General features: G+C 37.3%; 1 long non-coding RNA gene across 1 annotated transcript in view; it reads right to left on the reverse strand.

The window, feature by feature from the left end:
• The window catches only part of LOC127470480 (uncharacterized), a 59036-nt gene extending 34779 nt beyond the window's left edge, over positions 1-24257 (reverse strand). The window contains exons 1-2 of the long non-coding RNA XR_007904313.1: positions 23916-24257; positions 9142-9209 (exon numbers count right to left, since the gene is read on the reverse strand). This is a non-coding gene — a long non-coding RNA (uncharacterized LOC127470480). The remainder of the gene's footprint in view (positions 1-9141; positions 9210-23915) is intronic.
• Between the last annotated feature and the right edge of the window lie 380 nt (positions 24258-24637).

The raw sequence follows: 24637 nt of genomic DNA on the forward strand, positions 1-24637 counted from the left end.
AAGCAAAAGATTAAAATAGAATTTAGCTCAGTATCTTCTGGGTTGCACTAATTCTGAGAATGATGAAGGTACCACTTTGTCTTTTCCCTCCATCATTCTCTGCCTGGGTCAAAGTAGAGAACTGTAAGAAAAAAGCCTTTCTTTTTCTTTCCCCACAGAATGTATTTACCAATACAGTGATATTCGAGGCATGTATAGGTCTTGGTTGAATTTTTTCTGTATATCTGAGCCTCGTCTTTGGGGGCATTAATTAGTCAGGAAAGGAAAGATTTGAAGTCAAGGTAGGTCTTTTACATAAAATATGTTACCTTCTATGTCACAGAGGTAGGTAGAATATAAGATGCTTATTTTTTAATGAGATCTTTAAAAAGCCATCACTGTTTTCTTTGCACTTTTCCCCACTTAATTTTCCCTCAAAATGGAATAAAATAAATAAGCAACCTCTGCTAAAATTGTATTTACTGACTGAAATGAATTTGTGCTGTAAGATGTTATTTACAAAGATCCCTGGGTAACCACAGTAGAACTGCGATGTAACAACCAATTAAAATTAAATTCTGTATACCATCCCAGAAAAAAAAAAAAGGAAAAAAAAAAAGAAAAAGAGGTCAGACAATTTGATATTACAAGGCTTTCAGCATTGTAAGGCTATATTGTTTATATAAAAATAATGGTCAAGTGTCAAACAGATTTAGCCTCTTTGAATGCATACAGAAGGCTACTCCGATGTTTTAAGTTCCCATTTTTAAAATGTAACTTCCATCATTTTTTGATAACTTGTAGTTCATAGTTCATGACAGATAGGCAGACCTTTCCCTAAGAGAAAGAAAACTACATGCAGGATACCTGACTATGTGAATGGACATGTATATTTCAAACTGAAGACAAAAAATAAAATAATTCCTCTGGCCTTGACTAAAACTGACAGCACAGTGCAGCCTCCTTAATGACTAAGGAAACAGTTCCTGGAGAAACTCAGTGAGCCGGGACAGTCTGTACGCAAAAATGTTCAGAAAAAAAGTGTCAGTATTCCTGCTTTTCCAAAAGAGTCTGGGATCTTCTCAAAGAAAAGTTTGGTGTCTCTAATGTGAAACGTGTAAATTGGTAACCAAGCCTCCTTTTTTGGAAGAGTAGTGCTGTGGTGTTTCAAAGCCCAGTGAATGAAAACTACACTAAAAGAACAAAATATAAGACATGATTTTCTGAAGTAGAAATCATCTAGAAATTATGGCCATGTCAGAGGGAACTGAGAGTACTTAAAACTCAGGAAAATCCATCCTTTTCTTTGATTATTAATGCCCCTATACTACAAATTTACTGTATAAAATCAGAGGGGATAGTAATCACACCTATTTTATAGTTTTACTTTGCATACTGGTTGCAAAGTAAGAGAAAACTCTAAATAAATGTTCCAGGTTTTTTTTTTATTATTATTTTTTTATTTATTATCCAGGATAACCTTTACAATTACAAGACTTCAGTCTCAGACATCTGCTGGATCAATGACCATAACGTGACAGAAGAGGAAAATTTAATCTCTATATTCCCTATACATAAAGTAAAACAGCTGATGGCACAAAAGATATGCACTATAAAATTCTTAGGGCCCCTAGATGGCAGTCAATAGAGGGATTAGAAATGATTTGTCCCTCCAGCTTCAGAAAATGAGTAGCAGGGATACCTCTGAGTCCCTCTTGGGACACTGTGCTAGTGATTCCTTAATTTGATGTCTTCAGGCTAAGTTATTTCCTTCACTTTGTTGTATATTTTGTTATGAATGCCTGCCTGTTGTTACCACTATTGTCATTTCTGTAAGTCTGCATGCTAACATTTATATTTACTATTAAACCAGAATATACAGTTTGCAGCAGAGGAAATTGAGGGATTCAAAGGGATTGAATCCCAAAGGATAGAACTGTTTATGTTTGCTGTGTTCTACAAAATATGGCTCACGTGGAAGATGTGCACTGGGGCACAGACGGTGGATTTATGTGAATACCGATGATACCCATCCGAGAAGGACAAGGTCCCTGGGCCTGCTGAGATGCCCAAGGTGGAGGGACTCTGATAGAACCATGCCAGCTGCTGTTCTCTCTCTCACACCCCTCAGACCTAGCTAATGCTTAGTCCCTTTACTCTAAATCCATACTAGGTTCAGATTTTCCTCTTTCTGAATAAGTGTGGAATGAATTTTAAGTCCTCTACATTCTTATCAGTCAGAAATGTGATTTTCCATCCTAAGTATGCATAACCAAAACCCATGTTTATAGCCCTGACATAGATTTTTAGGGCTACTGCAGGAAGAAATGCAGACTCCAGTGATCTTTACTCACTCCTACTCATGTGCATAAAGAAATTCTTTTTTTCATAAAACTTAATCTTAGCTACAGCACTGAATATGAATTATGTAAATTGGACTGTATTATAAAGCATTTTAGAGTATAGGAGCTTGTGCCTCTTTCTTATGTCTTTTATATTAAATGAGCTCTTGTGATCAAGGTCTAACTTCTGCTAAGCATAAAAAGTGATTTGATGTTTAAACTGAGTAAAAGCAATTTAATTCTCACTGTCTCTGGGAAAGCAGAGATTCCAACCAGATCGATGTGTTCTGTGAGTTATCAGAGAAGCAGGCCTTTAAACTAGTATCTTTGCTTGGGATCTGAAAAGAATACTTTTAATTTGTTAGTTTTCTTTAAAATTAGTTTGACACTTTTGTTTAGCTTTGGCCTGTTGGGCTGAATGACTTACATTAAGCTTGAATATCCTTGAGACAGATTCCAAGGTCCTTATCAAAAATCCTGCTCCAAAATATTTTAATAAATTGGGTGCTTCTAAATTGCAACAGTGGAACTTTGTGAGTGTTAAGATCAAGCGAAAACTGAAGGAATTTAAGCAGCTGGGTTCAGTCCTGCTTCCATGCTGAAATAATTGCTGCAAGTGGAAAGAGGACTGAATAACTGTTAAAAACTAACACCTTACAGCAACAAGGTTGCTACAGTTAAAGACAGAAATGATGAATTCTCTTTAACAAGTGAAAGAAAATAATAATATTTGATTCTCTTATTTAATCAACAAAATTTGGTTTACTTACAGTAAGGAAAATGTAGTTTTGTGTATCTAATATTTTTCTAGGTAAATTTTCTTTTGAGTAAATCTTTGCGCACCACTTTTAACATCTTATACACAAGTACAGTCCATTATTAGGGTTAATTCAAGTGGAGATGAATGTGGTCCACACTCAGGCAAAAACACAAACCTTCGTGTACATACACTCAAATGCCATGCTGAATTCAGATGATTTTCTGGAGAAAGGTTTAGTTTTTCATAGTCTTTCAAAAGATCTCTCCCACTTTAGTGAGAAAAAAAAAATGCAATACTATATTTTTTTTCCCCATATGGATCTGTATTATTTCTATTACAAAGTCTACAGAGCAAATGGTGAGGCTACTAGATTTCCAGTTCTGGCCTGAAGAGGTCCATTTTCATATCCCTAAGCAGCCTTATATTTTCACTGCTGTTTTAGACAGGATTCTGTTCAGAAACTATCGTAGGTTATTTCATTTTATTGTCATCTATTCATTTTACTTGGAATTAAACACCTTACAAGCCTTGGCTTTGTTTTTTCTGGGAGAGTTTCACCTCCTGTCAGCCATCTTGTCATGTATCTAATCTGAATCAACTAATTTAGATCTGTGCTGCTTCTAGTCTACTGAGAGAGAGGAGAAAGCACTTCTAGAGGCTTATTATCCAAAAGTACATATTTAGGGTAGTCAAAATAAACTGTTCTCTTGAAGGAGTGTCTTTCTGTCTTGATGTGCTACAGAGGGAGGTTAAATGGTTAGCTTAGTCTCAGTGGTTAACTATTCCACAATTAGCTATGTGTGGTGAATTGAACCAGCTCTGGTCCGGAAAACATTTTTTATGGGTCAAAGCCTTATCCCCTGGTCACTTTATAGAATACATAATTCTTCTTTTATGACAGGCATAATCACATTGAAATAACATAACAATATTGACATTTAGTGACCTGTTTGGCTGTCTTTTCTGGCTTAATAAAAAAGCTTTCTTTTTTATTTTATTTTGTATCTGAAAGACTGTTTACCCCAAGGTAAAATGCATAATGGTTTTCTCTGTCATGCTGAAAGCTATATATTAATAAAACGTCATTAGTAACTAAAGTAACAAAATAAGTGATAAAAGAATCTAATGGAAGAATTATTATCTATCCACTTCTCAAACCTCAAGGCCCATAGCAAAAATAACATCTATATTCAATATTTCAAAATTAATTCTCAGACCTATGGAATGAAGTCACAATCACACAACGGCTGTGTGGGGTTGGAAGGGACCTCTGGAGATTATTTAGTTCAACCCCCCAGTAAAGTAGGGTCACCTAAAGCAGGATCATGTCCCATTGGGTTTTGAATGTCTCCACAGAGCTGATTTCCAGCAGGTCAGCCCCTAACCTGTACTGGTGCATGGGGTTATTCCTCCCCAGGTGCACTTGCCTTTGTTGAACTTCTTTAGATTCCTCTCTGCCCAACTCTCCAGCCTGTCCAGGTCTCCCTGAAAGGCAACACAGCCTTTGGGTGTACCAGCCACTCCCTCCAGTCTTTTATCATCAGCAAACTTGCTGAGGGTGCACTCTGTCCCTTCATCCAGGTCACAGTTGAACAAGACTGGACCCAGTACTGACCCCCAGGGAACACTGCTGGCTACAGACCTACAACTAGTCTCTGTGCCATGGATCACAACCCTCTGAGCTCTGCCATTGAGCCAGTTCTCAATCCATGTTGTTGTTCACTCATCCAACCCATGCTTCCTGATCTTACTTCTGAGAGTGTTATGGGAGACAGTGATGAAAGCCTTGCTGAAGTCAAGGGAGACAACGTCCACTTCTCATCTACCTGGACAGTCATGCATCATAGAAGGCTATCAGACTGGTCCAGTATGATTTCCTCCTTGTTTAATCAGTGTTGACTACTCCTGATAACCTTCTTTTGTTCCCTATCTAGAATGAGCTGTTCCACCACCTTTCCAGGGACAGAGGTGAGACTGAGTGGCCTGTAGCATTCTGGGTCCTCCATGTTGCCCTTTTGGAAGACTAGAGTGACACTGGCTTTCCTCCACACACCTCTCCTGTTCTCTGTGACCCTTCAAAGACTGAGATTAGCCTGGAGAAGAGGAGGCTCAGGAGACACCTCATCACTCTCTACAACTACCTGAAAGGAGGTTGTAGCCAGGTGGGGATTGGTCTCTTCTCCCAGGCAGCTATCAGTAAGACAAGAAGACATGGTTTAGATTGGATATTAGGAAGAAATTCTTTACAGAGAGGGTAATCAGGCATTGGAATGGGCTGCCCAGGGAAGTGGTGGATTCTCCATCCCTGGAGGTTTTTAAGATGAAACTAGATGTGGCACTTAGTACCATGGTCTAATAACCACAGCGGTAGTGGATCAAGAGTTGGACTTGATGATCTCAGAGGTCCTTTCCAACCTGTCTGATTATATGATTCTATAATCTGCCAGCTCCCTCAGCATTCACGGCTGCATCTCATTGAGGTCTATGGCTTTGTGGGTGTCAAGTTTGCCTAAATAACCTCTAACCTGATACTCCTTTATCAATGGAAAATCTTCCTTTCTCCAGACTTTCTCTTGATTACAGGGTCTGGAATTACTGAGGGTTGACTTTTCAGTAAAGACTGTAGCAAAAAAGCCATTCAGTAACTGCATCTTCTCTGTATCCTCCATCATCAGGGCACTCATTTCACTCTAAAACATTTAGGATTTATTGAAGGCGAGAAAGTACATTTATTGCCACACATTCCCATACTGTGAATAGTAATAAAACTGAGCAGAGTACTAATACTGATAGTGAAAGCAAGGTGGACACTCTTAAAACAGTGCTCTGAAAACTACAGCAACTGCTGTTCTTAATAACTAGGGATTTTTTTTTTTTTACAATTTTTAGGGTTATGATAAGGCCACATCCTTGCTTCACATTGCCGTACATTAGATTTATTGGATTTTTTCTACAAATACAACAAAACAGAACAAAAACTATTCTACTTACATAAGTTCATCACCCCTTACAAAGGAAAGGCAAAAAAAATACTGAATGTTTCGAAATTAAATTGCTGGCAGGTACTTTAATTAGATTTAATGAAATAAAGGTTGAGTTGAATGAAAAGATGAAGCTCCAACAAAGTATCCTATGTTTTGGCTGATTATAAACTAGTTTATAAACCAAAAAAAAAGAAAATTACATGTAAAATTTTCTTTAATATGCCAATAAAGGAATCTTCTCTTTCAACAAAGCATTAAAAAATAGGGCTAGAAGACTTGAACATCTAGTCCCTCTTACAGTAACCATAAACAAAGTTGTTTTCATGAAATTAGGTTGCTCAGAGAGGTTGTGGATGCTCCATCCCTGGAAGTGTTCAAGGCCAGGTTTGATGGGGCTTTGAACAACCTGGTTTAGTGGAAGGTGTCCCGGACCATGGCAGGAGAATTAGAATTAAGTGATCTCTAAGGTCCCTTCCAACCCAGGCTATTCTATGATTCTATGAAATAATCCAGGCCCTTCTTAAAATCATTTAAGTGACCTGTACTCCCTTCTCAGCTGTCCTATTTTATCTATATTCTTCTTCCCTAATTCTGAACTGTCTACAATGGCATTAATGATCATATCCAATTCTCTTACAAGATTAAATATAAACCTTTTAAAATAATGTCTAAATTTAGTATTTTTCCTATTAATATTAGTGCCTCCTAGCAGCATTTTCCTTTCCTCAATGGTACTGCTTTTATTTAATTCTATATTCACATTTATCTATGTTTTCTTTAGCCATTCACATCTTCTTTCTCTCCATTCCTTAGGTTAAAGTTCTTCTGATCTCAATTTTCCTAACACTAGTTCAGAAACCTCAGCCTCAAAATTACTCAGGACAACAAGAAGACTTCTCATTCAATGAATGGGAGGATCAGACATCCTCCATGTTTCTCATTGTAGTAGTTCTGTGTCCTCCAAGCACCCTCACCAGCACCACCCATTGCAGAGGAAATCTATATTTTCCCTCGAAAGTGTGTTAGTGGTATGAGCTATGGCTTCTGTTTGCTGAAAGCAGGTCTGAGATCAAATTCCTCTCTGAAACCATCTCCAGGCTAGGGTAGGGACAAGAGCAGCTCAGTGTTAAGGATACCACAGCAGTTTAGGTTGCTCCAGAAGTGCAGGATGGAAACCCAGAGAGGGTCACCATAAGAATCCTTATAGACTTGTATGAATAATGACAGTGTGAAAATTAAGGATTTTAATGTTTGAACTGACATTTTATTCTTCCAGACTTGTTCTCTCATGTGTTGGAGGCAAGCTAGATTTGCTGAGCTGATGAGGTTCCCTGAATTCTCACTGGTCTACCTGAATTTGGGGTTTTGTTTCTCTAAGTCAGTGCAAGACTTCTTTTCATGTCAAAGAAACTGAATCAGCACCATAGAAAGAATATTATTTATCAATCCAGAAATAGTTATAAAGATCTGAAATAGATTCAACCATCCAATGGAACATAAAGTCATACAGATAAAAAAGCAGGGAAGCTATGACTGGCAGAGCAGATTGTGATGGCAAGAAAGTCACTGATACAAAACCAAAGGACAGTCAGTGGAGGGGAGAGTTTTGATCGAATATCCGCTTGGTAATTTTGAATTAGTACTTAGATTTTGAGATATATAGCAGTATTCTGAAGGAGACTTCTGTTATCCTGATGTCTTCTGGAGCAGACAGTAATCTGAATTAATTAATACCAATCTACTTTTAATAGAGTGTTTCTGAGCCACATTTCAGTAACAAATGTTACACAGCAGAAGATAAAACATAGCCCTATCTGATATATGTGGAGCCTCAGCTGTACATATTTGACCCCTATTTTACACAGTTGCAGCTCATTGATTCTCTCTTTTAAACTCCTGGACTGAGCATTCAGCAATCATTGGACCACCCATACATCTTCTGAGCTGATTTAGTCTATGAACTGTAACCCTGCTACAGGGCTGTAATGTTTCTGGCACCTACAGTGCTGGCTGCTTGTCATTATGACATATAACCTAGAAGATGTACTTAAGAACAAATAACCTCAGAAGTGTTAACATGCCATCAGTCTTTTCAGCTAAAGCAAAGACAGGGCTTGGGACTATCCAAAAATGAACAAATGAGCAAATTCACATACTATCCCAAAGTTCAGGTTTGGAACAAAAAGTGTCAGAGAAAGAAAGAAACTTAGACAAGATCTTAATGACTAAAAAAACTCATTCATTTTACCTGATGAAAGGCTGCAAAGTTACACAAGCCATTTTTCTTGTTTTTACTTGAAAGATATATATTATTTTACACAAAATGTTCTGCAATTTTGGCATGAATCTGGTGATGGACAAACTTAAATTATAAATATTTTCCTTTTCCAAGGTTTATTAAAATGCCAATATGAATATGGACTGTTTGAAATAGAGAATCCTAATTTAATATAGTAGAGCTTTTTAAAAGGTCAGGCAGAACATTTTACACTGAAAATTAAAATATAGATGGCACTAGAGTTTGAGTTACTGTTTATCCCACTTCAGTCCTGATCTTAATGAAATTGCATTGAATTTTTTATAACACATCAAAAAGTCAACACGAAACAGTTCACAGAGTATTAAATATATCAACAATATAAAGCTGGGTCAGATAATGGCAGTATTAAACAAAGGCAAAAGGTAACAATACTGGCTTCAATTAATGTAGTGAATTAATGAATGATCTCTATAACTCTACTCATGTTCATTAAACAAGTATAATGGGCTTCTGAATTGTCCATGTGAACCTAGAGAGTCTATTCAATCAAAATTACCTATGCTTACTGTCAATCCCTTGCTGATTATTCATTGTCAGAGGCATATGTAACTAGCCCTTTGGCATTTCCAGTCACTGAGAACTCAGGCATGCAGTATTACCAGGGCTGTGTCTGTGAACACAAACTCCTCAGACTGAATAACCCCCATTTTATAGAGTTGTGTGTGTGCGTATTTGCATACATAAATAATACACTGGTCCTTATTAGTTGCCTGTACGGCAATTTTTCACCTATATACTCTTCCCATCTTTTAAAACAGAAGCATGATTTCAAATGTAGACTCCCAAAGGGAGTAACAGTGGTGGTCTTAAAGATGAAGCAACCTCTTTTACTTCAAGTAAGCTCTTCCTAGAGAAAGCAAGAAGACAGAAGGAGGATTTGGACAAAATTGCACCTTTCTGAGTTGGCAGCATCAAAATAGAGGTACACCAGCAGCTATCAGTGCCTACTAGAACTACAAGCAACTCTTTGGAAAGAAAGGGACTGCTGCTTATTTAAAATATGTTGTCTTAAAGGAAGCATCACTGTTTTGCTCATGTTTATCCAACTGGTTTGTCACAAACTGTAGAAGCAGGATCATTTTGCTTTGCTTTCATTTCTTGAGCTAGGTTCAGCCCTTAACCTTCTTATGTTTTTCTTGCTGTTTTCAAGCTCAAAACAATAAATCTTTCTCAATAGCTTATACAAGACAGCCCTGTGGTTTTCTTTAAACATAGTACATTATTTTTGTGCTGTTTTATGACAGAAGTATTAGAATGAGGTAAAAGCACTAAACTCATGTTAAATGTTTCTGTAGGAAAGATGGTTGCATTTATTAGGATTAATAGACTACTTATACTGCAAACTAAAATCCTCTTTTTATTCGCATGCAATATAGTGTGCAGGTAACCAGAATCCAATCTTCTTAATCCTCGGTGAAGCAGCTTTTTCCCTGACTTCAGCGACAGTTCAATTTCTGTTATGCTAACCATATGCTCCTGATTGATTATCAGTTATATTTAATTATTCAGAGTTACAGATGGCAGTTTCGTGAGGCAAACTGCTGATCTCTGGAGGCCCTGTATGCTGATGCCTCTGTCTCTGCAGTTACAACCCTTGAGTCCCTGAGGTTGAGAAAAACAGGTAATTTAACCACTTCTGTAAGCTGTATTGGCCTATCCAACCAGGAGAGAATGAAAAGATCCTGACACTAAGCTAGTAGACTAAATCCATAGAGATGGAAGAGAGGATATTAAGATAAATGTTCTGAAAGAACCTGTGTTACTAGTAATTAATGCCACTCTTTCTGCTTATCCATTGAAAGAAATGTTTCAGTTGTGCAATATTTTTTTCCTCCACCAAGTTTTTCCCATTCTCCACATTTAAAGGGTATTTCTACTATAGTATGGAAGCATGACCTTGCTTCAATACCAGCAGGACCTTAGCTCGAGACTCTCTGAGGCCATGCTGTCATCTACTGAAATCCCAGTGTGCAGTACAGAGCAGTATGTAGTGGGCAAAGCAGGATGGGTCAGAGTCATTTGTACCAGAGTGGAGAGTACATAGACAGCAGAAAACAGAAGAAAACATTCATCTTTGCTTCTCCACGTGTTAGTAGTAGTTAAAAAAATACAAATTTTAAAAAAGAAATCCCCCCTTGTGCATTTTTTGGTGATCTGTACCACAGGGACAGTGGGAGAAAATCCACCAGCTTTTTTTTTTTTTTCACACTGCTTTCTTGAGAGAGGTTTTTTGTTTTCAATTCACCTGATAGTGCAGTCCCAGCAGAATGCACCTAACAAATCATAGTGAGTGTCTGCACCTTGCTATGTATCAAAGTCCCTTAATGTGCCAACAAAGTTCTTCAAGGTCAGAAAAGCAGTTTATCAACCTCTTATATCTCTTATAGGAGACAATAAATTTATTCTACTGTTGGAATCTATGAATAATTCAGATGCTCTGTGAGATAAATACTATTGCTTAGGATGCTCTGCATGTCATTGTCAGCTAGTACCAAACACTGTCATTGCTCCATGTACTCTGTACTTTTTAGGTTTCTCTCAGCTCAGGAAAATGCAATGTGGTATGGCTTGCATTTTTCTGTGCCCTTTAGCTCTTTAAAGTTTGCTTTGTCCTATTACATCTTTCCATTACCAAACAGGTTGAGACAATTAATGTTCGGAACAACTGCTTGTTACCTTCTGTCTTAGTTTCCAAGCAGCCTAAAAATTTACTTCAGAAATAGAAAAACAGTTGTCTTTTGAAGGGCTCTGCATTCCTTGTTCCTATTAACATAGAAAACAAAATATCTTTCTTGACTAATTTTATGGCAATCAGGGAAATCTGGGATACTTCCTGTTTCTATTCTGCTTAAGAAAATGTGTATGATTTAATATATACATAAGTCTAGCTAATCTTATAAGAGTTTTATTGAGCCCCTTAAAATATCTAATTAAATATTTAATTCACTTATTACTAAGTCATTCTGAGTTTTATCCCATTTTAAGACAAGTACTGCCCTAGTGAGCCAAATTAAAATTCATTGGTATGATCTATGAGACAAAGAATAAGAAAAAAAATAGGATTTTTTTTTTTTTAACTAACAGGACTTAAGCCAAATATAGTATTGGACTCCTTCTTGTACCTTCTCCTTGCTTAACCTTCATATAGAAGTAGTAGTAATATAGCAGTAGTAAACTATGCTGAAATTATAGATTTTTTTGGGAAGTCTCAGTGTCTATATTTATGAATAACTAAGAGACCTTAACCATCATTTTGAAACTTTAGTTGATAGAGACATTTGGCTCTTAAACTTGGGAAAGTGATGGAGAGTTACACATTTATAGACACAGCAATTGGAACCTGAATATGGACCTGAGTCCATATTTACAGAGAATAACAACTCCCAAAATTCAGTGTATGATATGTATTCCACTATACTTTTAAAAAAACTTAGCCCCATAACACCTGAAATTACATCCTTCCACTGTAACTTAATGCTAACACCCGCTTTAAAAACCTAAGTCTCGTAATTATGATAGTTAGCTCTGTATTAGAAAATGTGAATATGCCCAGTTTTATCTGCTGTGAGGTAAATATGGTTACACTGGTGAGGAGCTCCTAACAGAGCACATAGATATTTTAAATAAAACAAGTAGATATGCATAAGTAGTTCTACAAACTCAAATAAGTTTATATCTCCTCTGATTATTTTTTAAATAGCAATTATATTAATGGCAGCTTTCCAGTAAAAGTAAGCTAGTAAAAAATCCCAAAATTGAAAGAATAAAAGGAATTATTTGGTCTCAAAACAATAAAATTAAAAGGAAGAATTGTTTTAGCTTTCCCTAAATGACTTCACTGATGACACATTGCTTTGTGCAGCAATTCTCATTAAATCATTGCCAATTTAGTAGATTTTTTTTTCAGTAATAACGAAGCTATAAAAGGTAGAGGAATTGCTTTAATTTGGTAGATTTTCTAGTCATTCCAATGTTTATGTGATGTAAAGCCTTTTTTAAAGGAGTTTGTTTATTTGTTTCTTCGCCTACTTAGTGTCATCAGATTCACAAAAAAAGAACTGGTCCCTGTTGCATAGTTAAATTGAATCAAATCTTTTAAGAGATTTTTTCCCTGGACTGAACATATGTAGGATGTAGGATAAACATCTTGTCAAGTCCATAGTATATGAGCTGGCAGTGTGCTCTTTGGCCAGGAGGGCCAATAGTGTCCTCGGGTGCATCAGGAACAATGTGGCCAGCAGGTCAGGGGAGGTGATCCTCCACTGCTACTCAGTTCTGGTGAGGCCACATCTGGAGTGTTGTGTCTAGTTCTGGACTCCCCAGTACAAGAGAGACAAGGAGCTACTGGAGAGGGTCCAGCAGAGGGCCATGAAGATGATTAAGGGACTGGAGCATCTCTCTTGTGGGAAGAGACTGAAGGAGCGGGACTTGTTTAGTCTGGGGAAAAGACTGAGAGAGGATCTCATTAATTCATATAAATATCTCAAAGGTGGGTGCCAAGAGGGTGGTGCCAGATCCTTTTTGGTGGTGCCCAGTGACAGGATGAGTAGCAATGGCCAAAAACTAAAACACAAGTTGCACCTCAACATCAGGAAGAGCTGCCTTATGTCGAGGATGGCAGAGCACTGAAACAGGCTGCCCATGGATGTCACAGAGTCATTAAAACCCACCTGGACGCGTTCCTGTGTAACCTGCTCTTGGTGGCCCTGCCTTGGCAGGGGGGTTGGACTAGATAATCTCCAGAGGTCCCTTCCAACCCTAACTACTCTGTGCTTCTGTGGCTCATTTTAAATGCTGCAGAATTCTGAGGCAAACTTTACTGAGACGTCTGTACCCCAAGCCCCATGCAACTCAGGATAAAATATCACAAAATCTCTTCTGTTTTCTCCCTCTCTTAAAAACAAATAAGCAAACAGGCCCATCTGCTGCCTTTCGTTGATAGTGAAGAACCCTTAAGGCAGCTGAGAGTGGAATATTGCCTTTATCATTGGCTATGATTCTATTCACATATTTACTATGTAGTCAAAATTAAACACAAGAATGCAAAAGGAGTCCTAACCAGCCTGAATTTCATCTACATAAGAGGGTGTAAAAGTGGTGCTTGAAAGAGCAGTACTCTACAGAGAGTGAAACTGGAAAGTTATCCACAAATATAAGTGAATAGGTTTACTGTACCAATCAAGCATGCTGGCAACAAGGACCACCTACCAGAATAATCTCTTTCTGAGACTCTCTTAAGAAACTAAATCACCTGTTTAAAGTTTTATTTAAGTGAAATGGCCCAGAAAAGCAAACACACTGTAGCTTGTCAGTAGGTCCTCAAGGGAAGGGCTATTTGTTGCTTGCCCAACTCACCAGATGAGGAGCACTACCTTTTCACTTAGCTTGAATGACTGAATTTTGTGTTCAGTGGTAGTCCTCCCCTCCTACACATATGCACACAGAGTGGCTTATAAGGCATGTCAAAAGAATTATGTTTTTGGTCAAAGACATATTTAATATGGGAAAACAGGCACTTTTGGGACACCTACCCATGCATCTAAGGTACCTCTAGCCCATAAAGTAAGTGAAACACAAGTATTCTGACGTTTTAGTAATTTAATTTTGTTCTCTCTTGAATGAACTCTACACAAAACACTGTTTTAAGATTACTGTACTTATTACAGCAACATTTATGTACTCCTGGTAGGAGTTTCACTCAGTCAGGTACAGATACATAATATAAAATGGTTTCTGTATTGAAAAGTCAAGCAGGGAATGAGGTATTGTTAAAAAGTGTAATTAGTTTAATTTTGCAGGTAGAAAACTGTAAATGTGTCTCGCCTCAATCAACATAACAAGTTGCAGCCCTGCTAGGACATAGTCATTTTTAGTTCCACTCTACTACTGTGCAGAAAGATTGCTCTCTGTCTACAATGTGACTGTTGTAGGAAAATAGCTGACTGTAGGCAATAATCTGACACCATCTAAAAAGTTAACAGTTGCTCAGAAATCATTAAAAAATATGCATGATTTCTTTTGATTCTGGCGTATGTATTCACAGCATAACCTATTTCAGATGCAGAGTCCTTGTACTGTAATGTGTCTTAAAATTTCACAGTCCTCAATCCAGGTTCTCAGATTGAAAATTTTTTGTACCACTTGACACTTACTTTAAGAGCTCAGTGAAGAAAGGCTTCAAGCACTGCATTATGTCTTGTACAGCCCAACTTACTGTTGTAAGTTATATTCACTTTGTTCTGAGCACCAGATTCTGTCATTCTCACTCACAGTAACTTTTCCCTTTAACTCTGTGAATTGCTCCATTTGTTTTACATGATTTGAAGCAAAAGATTAAAATAGAATTTAGCTCAGTATCTTCTGGGTTGCACTAATTCTGAGAATGATGAAGGTACCACTTTGTCTTTTCCCTCCATCATTCTCTGCCTGGGTCAAAGTAGAGAACTGTAAGAAAAAAGCCTTTCTTTTTCTTTCCCCACAGAATGTATTTACCAATACAGTGATATTCGAGGCATGTATAGGTCTTGGTTGAATTTTTTCTGTATATCTGAGCCTCGTCTTTGGGGGCATTAATTAGTCAGGAAAGGAAAGATTTGAAGTCAAGGTAGGTCTTTTACATAAAATATGTTACCTTCTATGTCACAGAGGTAGGTAGAATATAAGATGCTTATTTTTTAATGAGATCTTTAAAAAGCCATCACTGTTTTCTTTGCACTTTTCCCCACTTAATTTTCCCTCAAAATGGAATAAAATAAATAAGCAACCTCTGCTAAAATTGTATTTACTGACTGAAATGAATTTGTGCTGTAAGATGTTATTTACAAAGATCCCTGGGTAACCACAGTAGAACTGCGATGTAACAACCAATTAAAATTAAATTCTGTATACCATCCCAGAAAAAAAAAAAAGGAAAAAAAAAAAGAAAAAGAGGTCAGACAATTTGATATTACAAGGCTTTCAGCATTGTAAGGCTATATTGTTTATATAAAAATAATGGTCAAGTGTCAAACAGATTTAGCCTCTTTGAATGCATACAGAAGGCTACTCCGATGTTTTAAGTTCCCATTTTTAAAATGTAACTTCCATCATTTTTTGATAACTTGTAGTTCATAGTTCATGACAGATAGGCAGACCTTTCCCTAAGAGAAAGAAAACTACATGCAGGATACCTGACTATGTGAATGGACATGTATATTTCAAACTGAAGACAAAAAATAAAATAATTCCTCTGGCCTTGACTAAAACTGACAGCACAGTGCAGCCTCCTTAATGACTAAGGAAACAGTTCCTGGAGAAACTCAGTGAGCCGGGACAGTCTGTACGCAAAAATGTTCAGAAAAAAAGTGTCAGTATTCCTGCTTTTCCAAAAGAGTCTGGGATCTTCTCAAAGAAAAGTTTGGTGTCTCTAATGTGAAACGTGTAAATTGGTAACCAAGCCTCCTTTTTTGGAAGAGTAGTGCTGTGGTGTTTCAAAGCCCAGTGAATGAAAACTACACTAAAAGAACAAAATATAAGACATGATTTTCTGAAGTAGAAATCATCTAGAAATTATGGCCATGTCAGAGGGAACTGAGAGTACTTAAAACTCAGGAAAATCCATCCTTTTCTTTGATTATTAATGCCCCTATACTACAAATTTACTGTATAAAATCAGAGGGGATAGTAATCACACCTATTTTATAGTTTTACTTTGCATACTGGTTGCAAAGTAAGAGAAAACTCTAAATAAATGTTCCAGGTTTTTTTTTTATTATTATTTTTTTATTTATTATCCAGGATAACCTTTACAATTACAAGACTTCAGTCTCAGACATCTGCTGGATCAATGACCATAACGTGACAGAAGAGGAAAATTTAATCTCTATATTCCCTATACATAAAGTAAAACAGCTGATGGCACAAAAGATATGCACTATAAAATTCTTAGGGCCCCTAGATGGCAGTCAATAGAGGGATTAGAAATGATTTGTCCCTCCAGCTTCAGAAAATGAGTAGCAGGGATACCTCTGAGTCCCTCTTGGGACACTGTGCTAGTGATTCCTTAATTTGATGTCTTCAGGCTAAGTTATTTCCTTCACTTTGTTGTATATTTTGTTATGAATGCCTGCCTGTTGTTACCACTATTGTCATTTCTGTAAGTCTGCATGCTAACATTTATATTTACTATTAAACCAGAATATACAGTTTGCAGCAGAGGAAATTGAGGGATTCAAAGGGATTGAATCCCAAAGGATAGAACTGTTTATGTTTGCTGTGTTCTACAAAATATGGCTCACGTGGAAGATGTGCACTGGGGCACAGACGGTGGATTTATGTGAATACCGATGATACCCATCCGAGAAGGACAAGGTCCCTGGGCCTGCTGAGATGCCCAAGGTGGAGGGACTCTGATAGAACCATGCCAGCTGCTGTTCTCTCTCTCACACCCCTCAGACCTAGCTAATGCTTAGTCCCTTTACTCTAAATCCATACTAGGTTCAGATTTTCCTCTTTCTGAATAAGTGTGGAATGAATTTTAAGTCCTCTACATTCTTATCAGTCAGAAATGTGATTTTCCATCCTAAGTATGCATAACCAAAACCCATGTTTATAGCCCTGACATAGATTTTTAGGGCTACTGCAGGAAGAAATGCAGACTCCAGTGATCTTTACTCACTCCTACTCATGTGCATAAAGAAATTCTTTTTTTCATAAAACTTAATCTTAGCTACAGCACTGAATATGAATTATGTAAATTGGACTGTATTATAAAGCATTTTAGAGTATAGGAGCTTGTGCCTCTTTCTTATGTCTTTTATATTAAATGAGCTCTTGTGATCAAGGTCTAACTTCTGCTAAGCATAAAAAGTGATTTGATGTTTAAACTGAGTAAAAGCAATTTAATTCTCACTGTCTCTGGGAAAGCAGAGATTCCAACCAGATCGATGTGTTCTGTGAGTTATCAGAGAAGCAGGCCTTTAAACTAGTATCTTTGCTTGGGATCTGAAAAGAATACTTTTAATTTGTTAGTTTTCTTTAAAATTAGTTTGACACTTTTGTTTAGCTTTGGCCTGTTGGGCTGAATGACTTACATTAAGCTTGAATATCCTTGAGACAGATTCCAAGGTCCTTATCAAAAATCCTGCTCCAAAATATTTTAATAAATTGGGTGCTTCTAAATTGCAACAGTGGAACTTTGTGAGTGTTAAGATCAAGCGAAAACTGAAGGAATTTAAGCAGCTGGGTTCAGTCCTGCTTCCATGCTGAAATAATTGCTGCAAGTGGAAAGAGGACTGAATAACTGTTAAAAACTAACACCTTACAGCAACAAGGTTGCTACAGTTAAAGACAGAAATGATGAATTCTCTTTAACAAGTGAAAGAAAATAATAATATTTGATTCTCTTATTTAATCAACAAAATTTGGTTTACTTACAGTAAGGAAAATGTAGTTTTGTGTATCTAATATTTTTCTAGGTAAATTTTCTTTTGAGTAAATCTTTGCGCACCACTTTTAACATCTTATACACAAGTACAGTCCATTATTAGGGTTAATTCAAGTGGAGATGAATGTGGTCCACACTCAGGCAAAAACACAAACCTTCGTGTACATACACTCAAATGCCATGCTGAATTCAGATGATTTTCTGGAGAAAGGTTTAGTTTTTCATAGTCTTTCAAAAGATCTCTCCCACTTTAGTGAGAAAAAAAAAATGCAATACTATATTTTTTTTCCCCATATGGATCTGTATTATTTCTATTACAAAGTCTACAGAGCAAATGGTGAGGCTACTAGATTTCCAGTTCTGGCCTGAAGAGGTCCATTTTCATATCCCTAAGCAGCCTTATATTTTCACTGCTGTTTTAGACAGGATTCTGTTCAGAAACTATCGTAGGTTATTTCATTTTATTGTCATCTATTCATTTTACTTGGAATTAAACACCTTACAAGCCTTGGCTTTGTTTTTTCTGGGAGAGTTTCACCTCCTGTCAGCCATCTTGTCATGTATCTAATCTGAATCAACTAATTTAGATCTGTGCTGCTTCTAGTCTACTGAGAGAGAGGAGAAAGCACTTCTAGAGGCTTATTATCCAAAAGTACATATTTAGGGTAGTCAAAATAAACTGTTCTCTTGAAGGAGTGTCTTTCTGTCTTGATGTGCTACAGAGGGAGGTTAAATGGTTAGCTTAGTCTCAGTGGTTAACTATTCCACAATTAGCTATGTGTGGTGAATTGAACCAGCTCTGGTCCGGAAAACATTTTTTATGGGTCAAAGCCTTATCCCCTGGTCACTTTATAGAATACATAATTCTTCTTTTATGACAGGCATAATCACATTGAAATAACATAACAATATTGACATTTAGTGACCTGTTTGGCTGTCTTTTCTGGCTTAATAAAAAAGCTTTCTTTTTTATTTTATTTTGTATCTGAAAGACTGTTTACCCCAAGGTAAAATGCATAATGGTTTTCTCTGTCATGCTGAAAGCTATATATTAATAAAACGTCATTAGTAACTAAAGTAACAAAATAAGTGATAAAAGAATCTAATGGAAGAATTATTATCTATCCACTTCTCAAACCTCAAGGCCCATAGCAAAAATAACATCTATATTCAATATTTCAAAATTAATTCTCAGACCTATGGAATGAAGTCACAATCACACAACGGCTGTGTGGGGTTGGAAGGGACCTCTGGAGATTATTTAGTTCAACCCCCCAGTAAAGTAGGGTCACCTAAAGCAGGATCATGTCCCATTGGGTTTTGAATGTCTCCACAGAGCTGATTTCCAGCAGGTCAGCCCCTAACCTGTACTGGTGCATGGGGTTATTCCTCCCCAGGTGCACTTGCCTTTGTTGAACTTCTTTAGATTCCTCTCTGCCCAACTCTCCAGCCTGTCCAGGTCTCCCTGAAAGGCAACACAGCCTTTGGGTGTACCAGCCACTCCCTCCAGTCTTTTATCATCAGCAAACTTGCTGAGGGTGCACTCTGTCCCTTCATCCAGGTCACAGTTGAACAAGACTGGACCCAGTACTGACCCCCAGGGAACACTGCTGGCTACAGACCTACAACTAGTCTCTGTGCCATGGATCACAACCCTCTGAGCTCTGCCATTGAGCCAGTTCTCAATCCATGTTGTTGTTCACTCATCCAACCCATGCTTCCTGATCTTACTTCTGAGAGTGTTATGGGAGACAGTGATGAAAGCCTTGCTGAAGTCAAGGGAGACAACGTCCACTTCTCATCTACCTGGACAGTCATGCATCATAGAAGGCTATCAGACTGGTCCAGTATGATTTCCTCCTTGTTTAATCAGTGTTGACTACTCCTGATAACCTTCTTTTGTTCCCTATCTAGAATGAGCTGTTCCACCACCTTTCCAGGGACAGAGGTGAGACTGAGTGGCCTGTAGCATTCTGGGTCCTCCATGTTGCCCTTTTGGAAGACTAGAGTGACACTGGCTTTCCTCCACACACCTCTCCTGTTCTCTGTGACCCTTCAAAGACTGAGATTAGCCTGGAGAAGAGGAGGCTCAGGAGACACCTCATCACTCTCTACAACTACCTGAAAGGAGGTTGTAGCCAGGTGGGGATTGGTCTCTTCTCCCAGGCAGCTATCAGTAAGACAAGAAGACATGGTTTAGATTGGATATTAGGAAGAAATTCTTTACAGAGAGGGTAATCAGGCATTGGAATGGGCTGCCCAGGGAAGTGGTGGATTCTCCATCCCTGGAGGTTTTTAAGATGAAACTAGATGTGGCACTTAGTACCATGGTCTAATAACCACAGCGGTAGTGGATCAAGAGTTGGACTTGATGATCTCAGAGGTCCTTTCCAACCTGTCTGATTATATGATTCTATAATCTGCCAGCTCCCTCAGCATTCACGGCTGCATCTCATTGAGGTCTATGGCTTTGTGGGTGTCAAGTTTGCCTAAATAACCTCTAACCTGATACTCCTTTATCAATGGAAAATCTTCCTTTCTCCAGACTTTCTCTTGATTACAGGGTCTGGAATTACTGAGGGTTGACTTTTCAGTAAAGACTGTAGCAAAAAAGCCATTCAGTAACTGCATCTTCTCTGTATCCTCCATCATCAGGGCACTCATTTCACTCTAAAACATTTAGGATTTATTGAAGGCGAGAAAGTACATTTATTGCCACACATTCCCATACTGTGAATAGTAATAAAACTGAGCAGAGTACTAATACTGATAGTGAAAGCAAGGTGGACACTCTTAAAACAGTGCTCTGAAAACTACAGCAACTGCTGTTCTTAATAACTAGGGATTTTTTTTTTTTTACAATTTTTAGGGTTATGATAAGGCCACATCCTTGCTTCACATTGCCGTACATTAGATTTATTGGATTTTTTCTACAAATACAACAAAACAGAACAAAAACTATTCTACTTACATAAGTTCATCACCCCTTACAAAGGAAAGGCAAAAAAAATACTGAATGTTTCGAAATTAAATTGCTGGCAGGTACTTTAATTAGATTTAATGAAATAAAGGTTGAGTTGAATGAAAAGATGAAGCTCCAACAAAGTATCCTATGTTTTGGCTGATTATAAACTAGTTTATAAACCAAAAAAAAAGAAAATTACATGTAAAATTTTCTTTAATATGCCAATAAAGGAATCTTCTCTTTCAACAAAGCATTAAAAAATAGGGCTAGAAGACTTGAACATCTAGTCCCTCTTACAGTAACCATAAACAAAGTTGTTTTCATGAAATTAGGTTGCTCAGAGAGGTTGTGGATGCTCCATCCCTGGAAGTGTTCAAGGCCAGGTTTGATGGGGCTTTGAACAACCTGGTTTAGTGGAAGGTGTCCCGGACCATGGCAGGAGAATTAGAATTAAGTGATCTCTAAGGTCCCTTCCAACCCAGGCTATTCTATGATTCTATGAAATAATCCAGGCCCTTCTTAAAATCATTTAAGTGACCTGTACTCCCTTCTCAGCTGTCCTATTTTATCTATATTCTTCTTCCCTAATTCTGAACTGTCTACAATGGCATTAATGATCATATCCAATTCTCTTACAAGATTAAATATAAACCTTTTAAAATAATGTCTAAATTTAGTATTTTTCCTATTAATATTAGTGCCTCCTAGCAGCATTTTCCTTTCCTCAATGGTACTGCTTTTATTTAATTCTATATTCACATTTATCTATGTTTTCTTTAGCCATTCACATCTTCTTTCTCTCCATTCCTTAGGTTAAAGTTCTTCTGATCTCAATTTTCCTAACACTAGTTCAGAAACCTCAGCCTCAAAATTACTCAGGACAACAAGAAGACTTCTCATTCAATGAATGGGAGGATCAGACATCCTCCATGTTTCTCATTGTAGTAGTTCTGTGTCCTCCAAGCACCCTCACCAGCACCACCCATTGCAGAGGAAATCTATATTTTCCCTCGAAAGTGTGTTAGTGGTATGAGCTATGGCTTCTGTTTGCTGAAAGCAGGTCTGAGATCAAATTCCTCTCTGAAACCATCTCCAGGCTAGGGTAGGGACAAGAGCAGCTCAGTGTTAAGGATACCACAGCAGTTTAGGTTGCTCCAGAAGTGCAGGATGGAAACCCAGAGAGGGTCACCATAAGAATCCTTATAGACTTGTATGAATAATGACAGTGTGAAAATTAAGGATTTTAATGTTTGAACTGACATTTTATTCTTCCAGACTTGTTCTCTCATGTGTTGGAGGCAAGCTAGATTTGCTGAGCTGATGAGGTTCCCTGAATTCTCACTGGTCTACCTGAATTTGGGGTTTTGTTTCTCTAAGTCAGTGCAAGACTTCTTTTCATGTCAAAGAAACTGAATCAGCACCATAGAAAGAATATTATTTATCAATCCAGAAATAGTTATAAAGATCTGAAATAGATTCAACCATCCAATGGAACATAAAGTCATACAGATAAAAAAGCAGGGAAGCTATGACTGGCAGAGCAGATTGTGATGGCAAGAAAGTCACTGATACAAAACCAAAGGACAGTCAGTGGAGGGGAGAGTTTTGATCGAATATCCGCTTGGTAATTTTGAATTAGTACTTAGATTTTGAGATATATAGCAGTATTCTGAAGGAGACTTCTGTTATCCTGATGTCTTCTGGAGCAGACAGTAATCTGAATTAATTAATACCAATCTACTTTTAATAGAGTGTTTCTGAGCCACATTTCAGTAACAAATGTTACACAGCAGAAGATAAAACATAGCCCTATCTGATATATGTGGAGCCTCAGCTGTACATATTTGACCCCTATTTTACACAGTTGCAGCTCATTGATTCTCTCTTTTAAACTCCTGGACTGAGCATTCAGCAATCATTGGACCACCCATACATCTTCTGAGCTGATTTAGTCTATGAACTGTAACCCTGCTACAGGGCTGTAATGTTTCTGGCACCTACAGTGCTGGCTGCTTGTCATTATGACATATAACCTAGAAGATGTACTTAAGAACAAATAACCTCAGAAGTGTTAACATGCCATCAGTCTTTTCAGCTAAAGCAAAGACAGGGCTTGGGACTATCCAAAAATGAACAAATGAGCAAATTCACATACTATCCCAAAGTTCAGGTTTGGAACAAAAAGTGTCAGAGAAAGAAAGAAACTTAGACAAGATCTTAATGACTAAAAAAACTCATTCATTTTACCTGATGAAAGGCTGCAAAGTTACACAAGCCATTTTTCTTGTTTTTACTTGAAAGATATATATTATTTTACACAAAATGTTCTGCAATTTTGGCATGAATCTGGTGATGGACAAACTTAAATTATAAATATTTTCCTTTTCCAAGGTTTATTAAAATGCCAATATGAATATGGACTGTTTGAAATAGAGAATCCTAATTTAATATAGTAGAGCTTTTTAAAAGGTCAGGCAGAACATTTTACACTGAAAATTAAAATATAGATGGCACTAGAGTTTGAGTTACTGTTTATCCCACTTCAGTCCTGATCTTAATGAAATTGCATTGAATTTTTTATAACACATCAAAAAGTCAACACGAAACAGTTCACAGAGTATTAAATATATCAACAATATAAAGCTGGGTCAGATAATGGCAGTATTAAACAAAGGCAAAAGGTAACAATACTGGCTTCAATTAATGTAGTGAATTAATGAATGATCTCTATAACTCTACTCATGTTCATTAAACAAGTATAATGGGCTTCTGAATTGTCCATGTGAACCTAGAGAGTCTATTCAATCAAAATTACCTATGCTTACTGTCAATCCCTTGCTGATTATTCATTGTCAGAGGCATATGTAACTAGCCCTTTGGCATTTCCAGTCACTGAGAACTCAGGCATGCAGTATTACCAGGGCTGTGTCTGTGAACACAAACTCCTCAGACTGAATAACCCCCATTTTATAGAGTTGTGTGTGTGCGTATTTGCATACATAAATAATACACTGGTCCTTATTAGTTGCCTGTACGGCAATTTTTCACCTATATACTCTTCCCATCTTTTAAAACAGAAGCATGATTTCAAATGTAGACTCCCAAAGGGAGTAACAGTGGTGGTCTTAAAGATGAAGCAACCTCTTTTACTTCAAGTAAGCTCTTCCTAGAGAAAGCAAGAAGACAGAAGGAGGATTTGGACAAAATTGCACCTTTCTGAGTTGGCAGCATCAAAATAGAGGTACACCAGCAGCTATCAGTGCCTACTAGAACTACAAGCAACTCTTTGGAAAGAAAGGGACTGCTGCTTATTTAAAATATGTTGTCTTAAAGGAAGCATCACTGTTTTGCTCATGTTTATCCAACTGGTTTGTCACAAACTGTAGAAGCAGGATCATTTTGCTTTGCTTTCATTTCTTGAGCTAGGTTCAGCCCTTAACCTTCTTATGTTTTTCTTGCTGTTTTCAAGCTCAAAACAATAAATCTTTCTCAATAGCTTATACAAGACAGCCCTGTGGTTTTCTTTAAACATAGTACATTATTTTTGTGCTGTTTTATGACAGAAGTATTAGAATGAGGTAAAAGCACTAAACTCATGTTAAATGTTTCTGTAGGAAAGATGGTTGCATTTATTAGGATTAATAGACTACTTATACTGCAAACTAAAATCCTCTTTTTATTCGCATGCAATATAGTGTGCAGGTAACCAGAATCCAATCTTCTTAATCCTCGGTGAAGCAGCTTTTTCCCTGACTTCAGCGACAGTTCAATTTCTGTTATGCTAACCATATGCTCCTGATTGATTATCAGTTATATTTAATTATTCAGAGTTACAGATGGCAGTTTCGTGAGGCAAACTGCTG

Source organism: Manacus candei, unplaced genomic scaffold (assembly GCF_025592945.1).
Source record: "Manacus candei isolate 608988 ecotype Guabito, Panama unplaced genomic scaffold, ASM2559294v1 h1tg000021l, whole genome shotgun sequence".
Lineage (NCBI taxonomy): Eukaryota > Metazoa > Chordata > Aves > Passeriformes > Pipridae > Manacus > Manacus candei.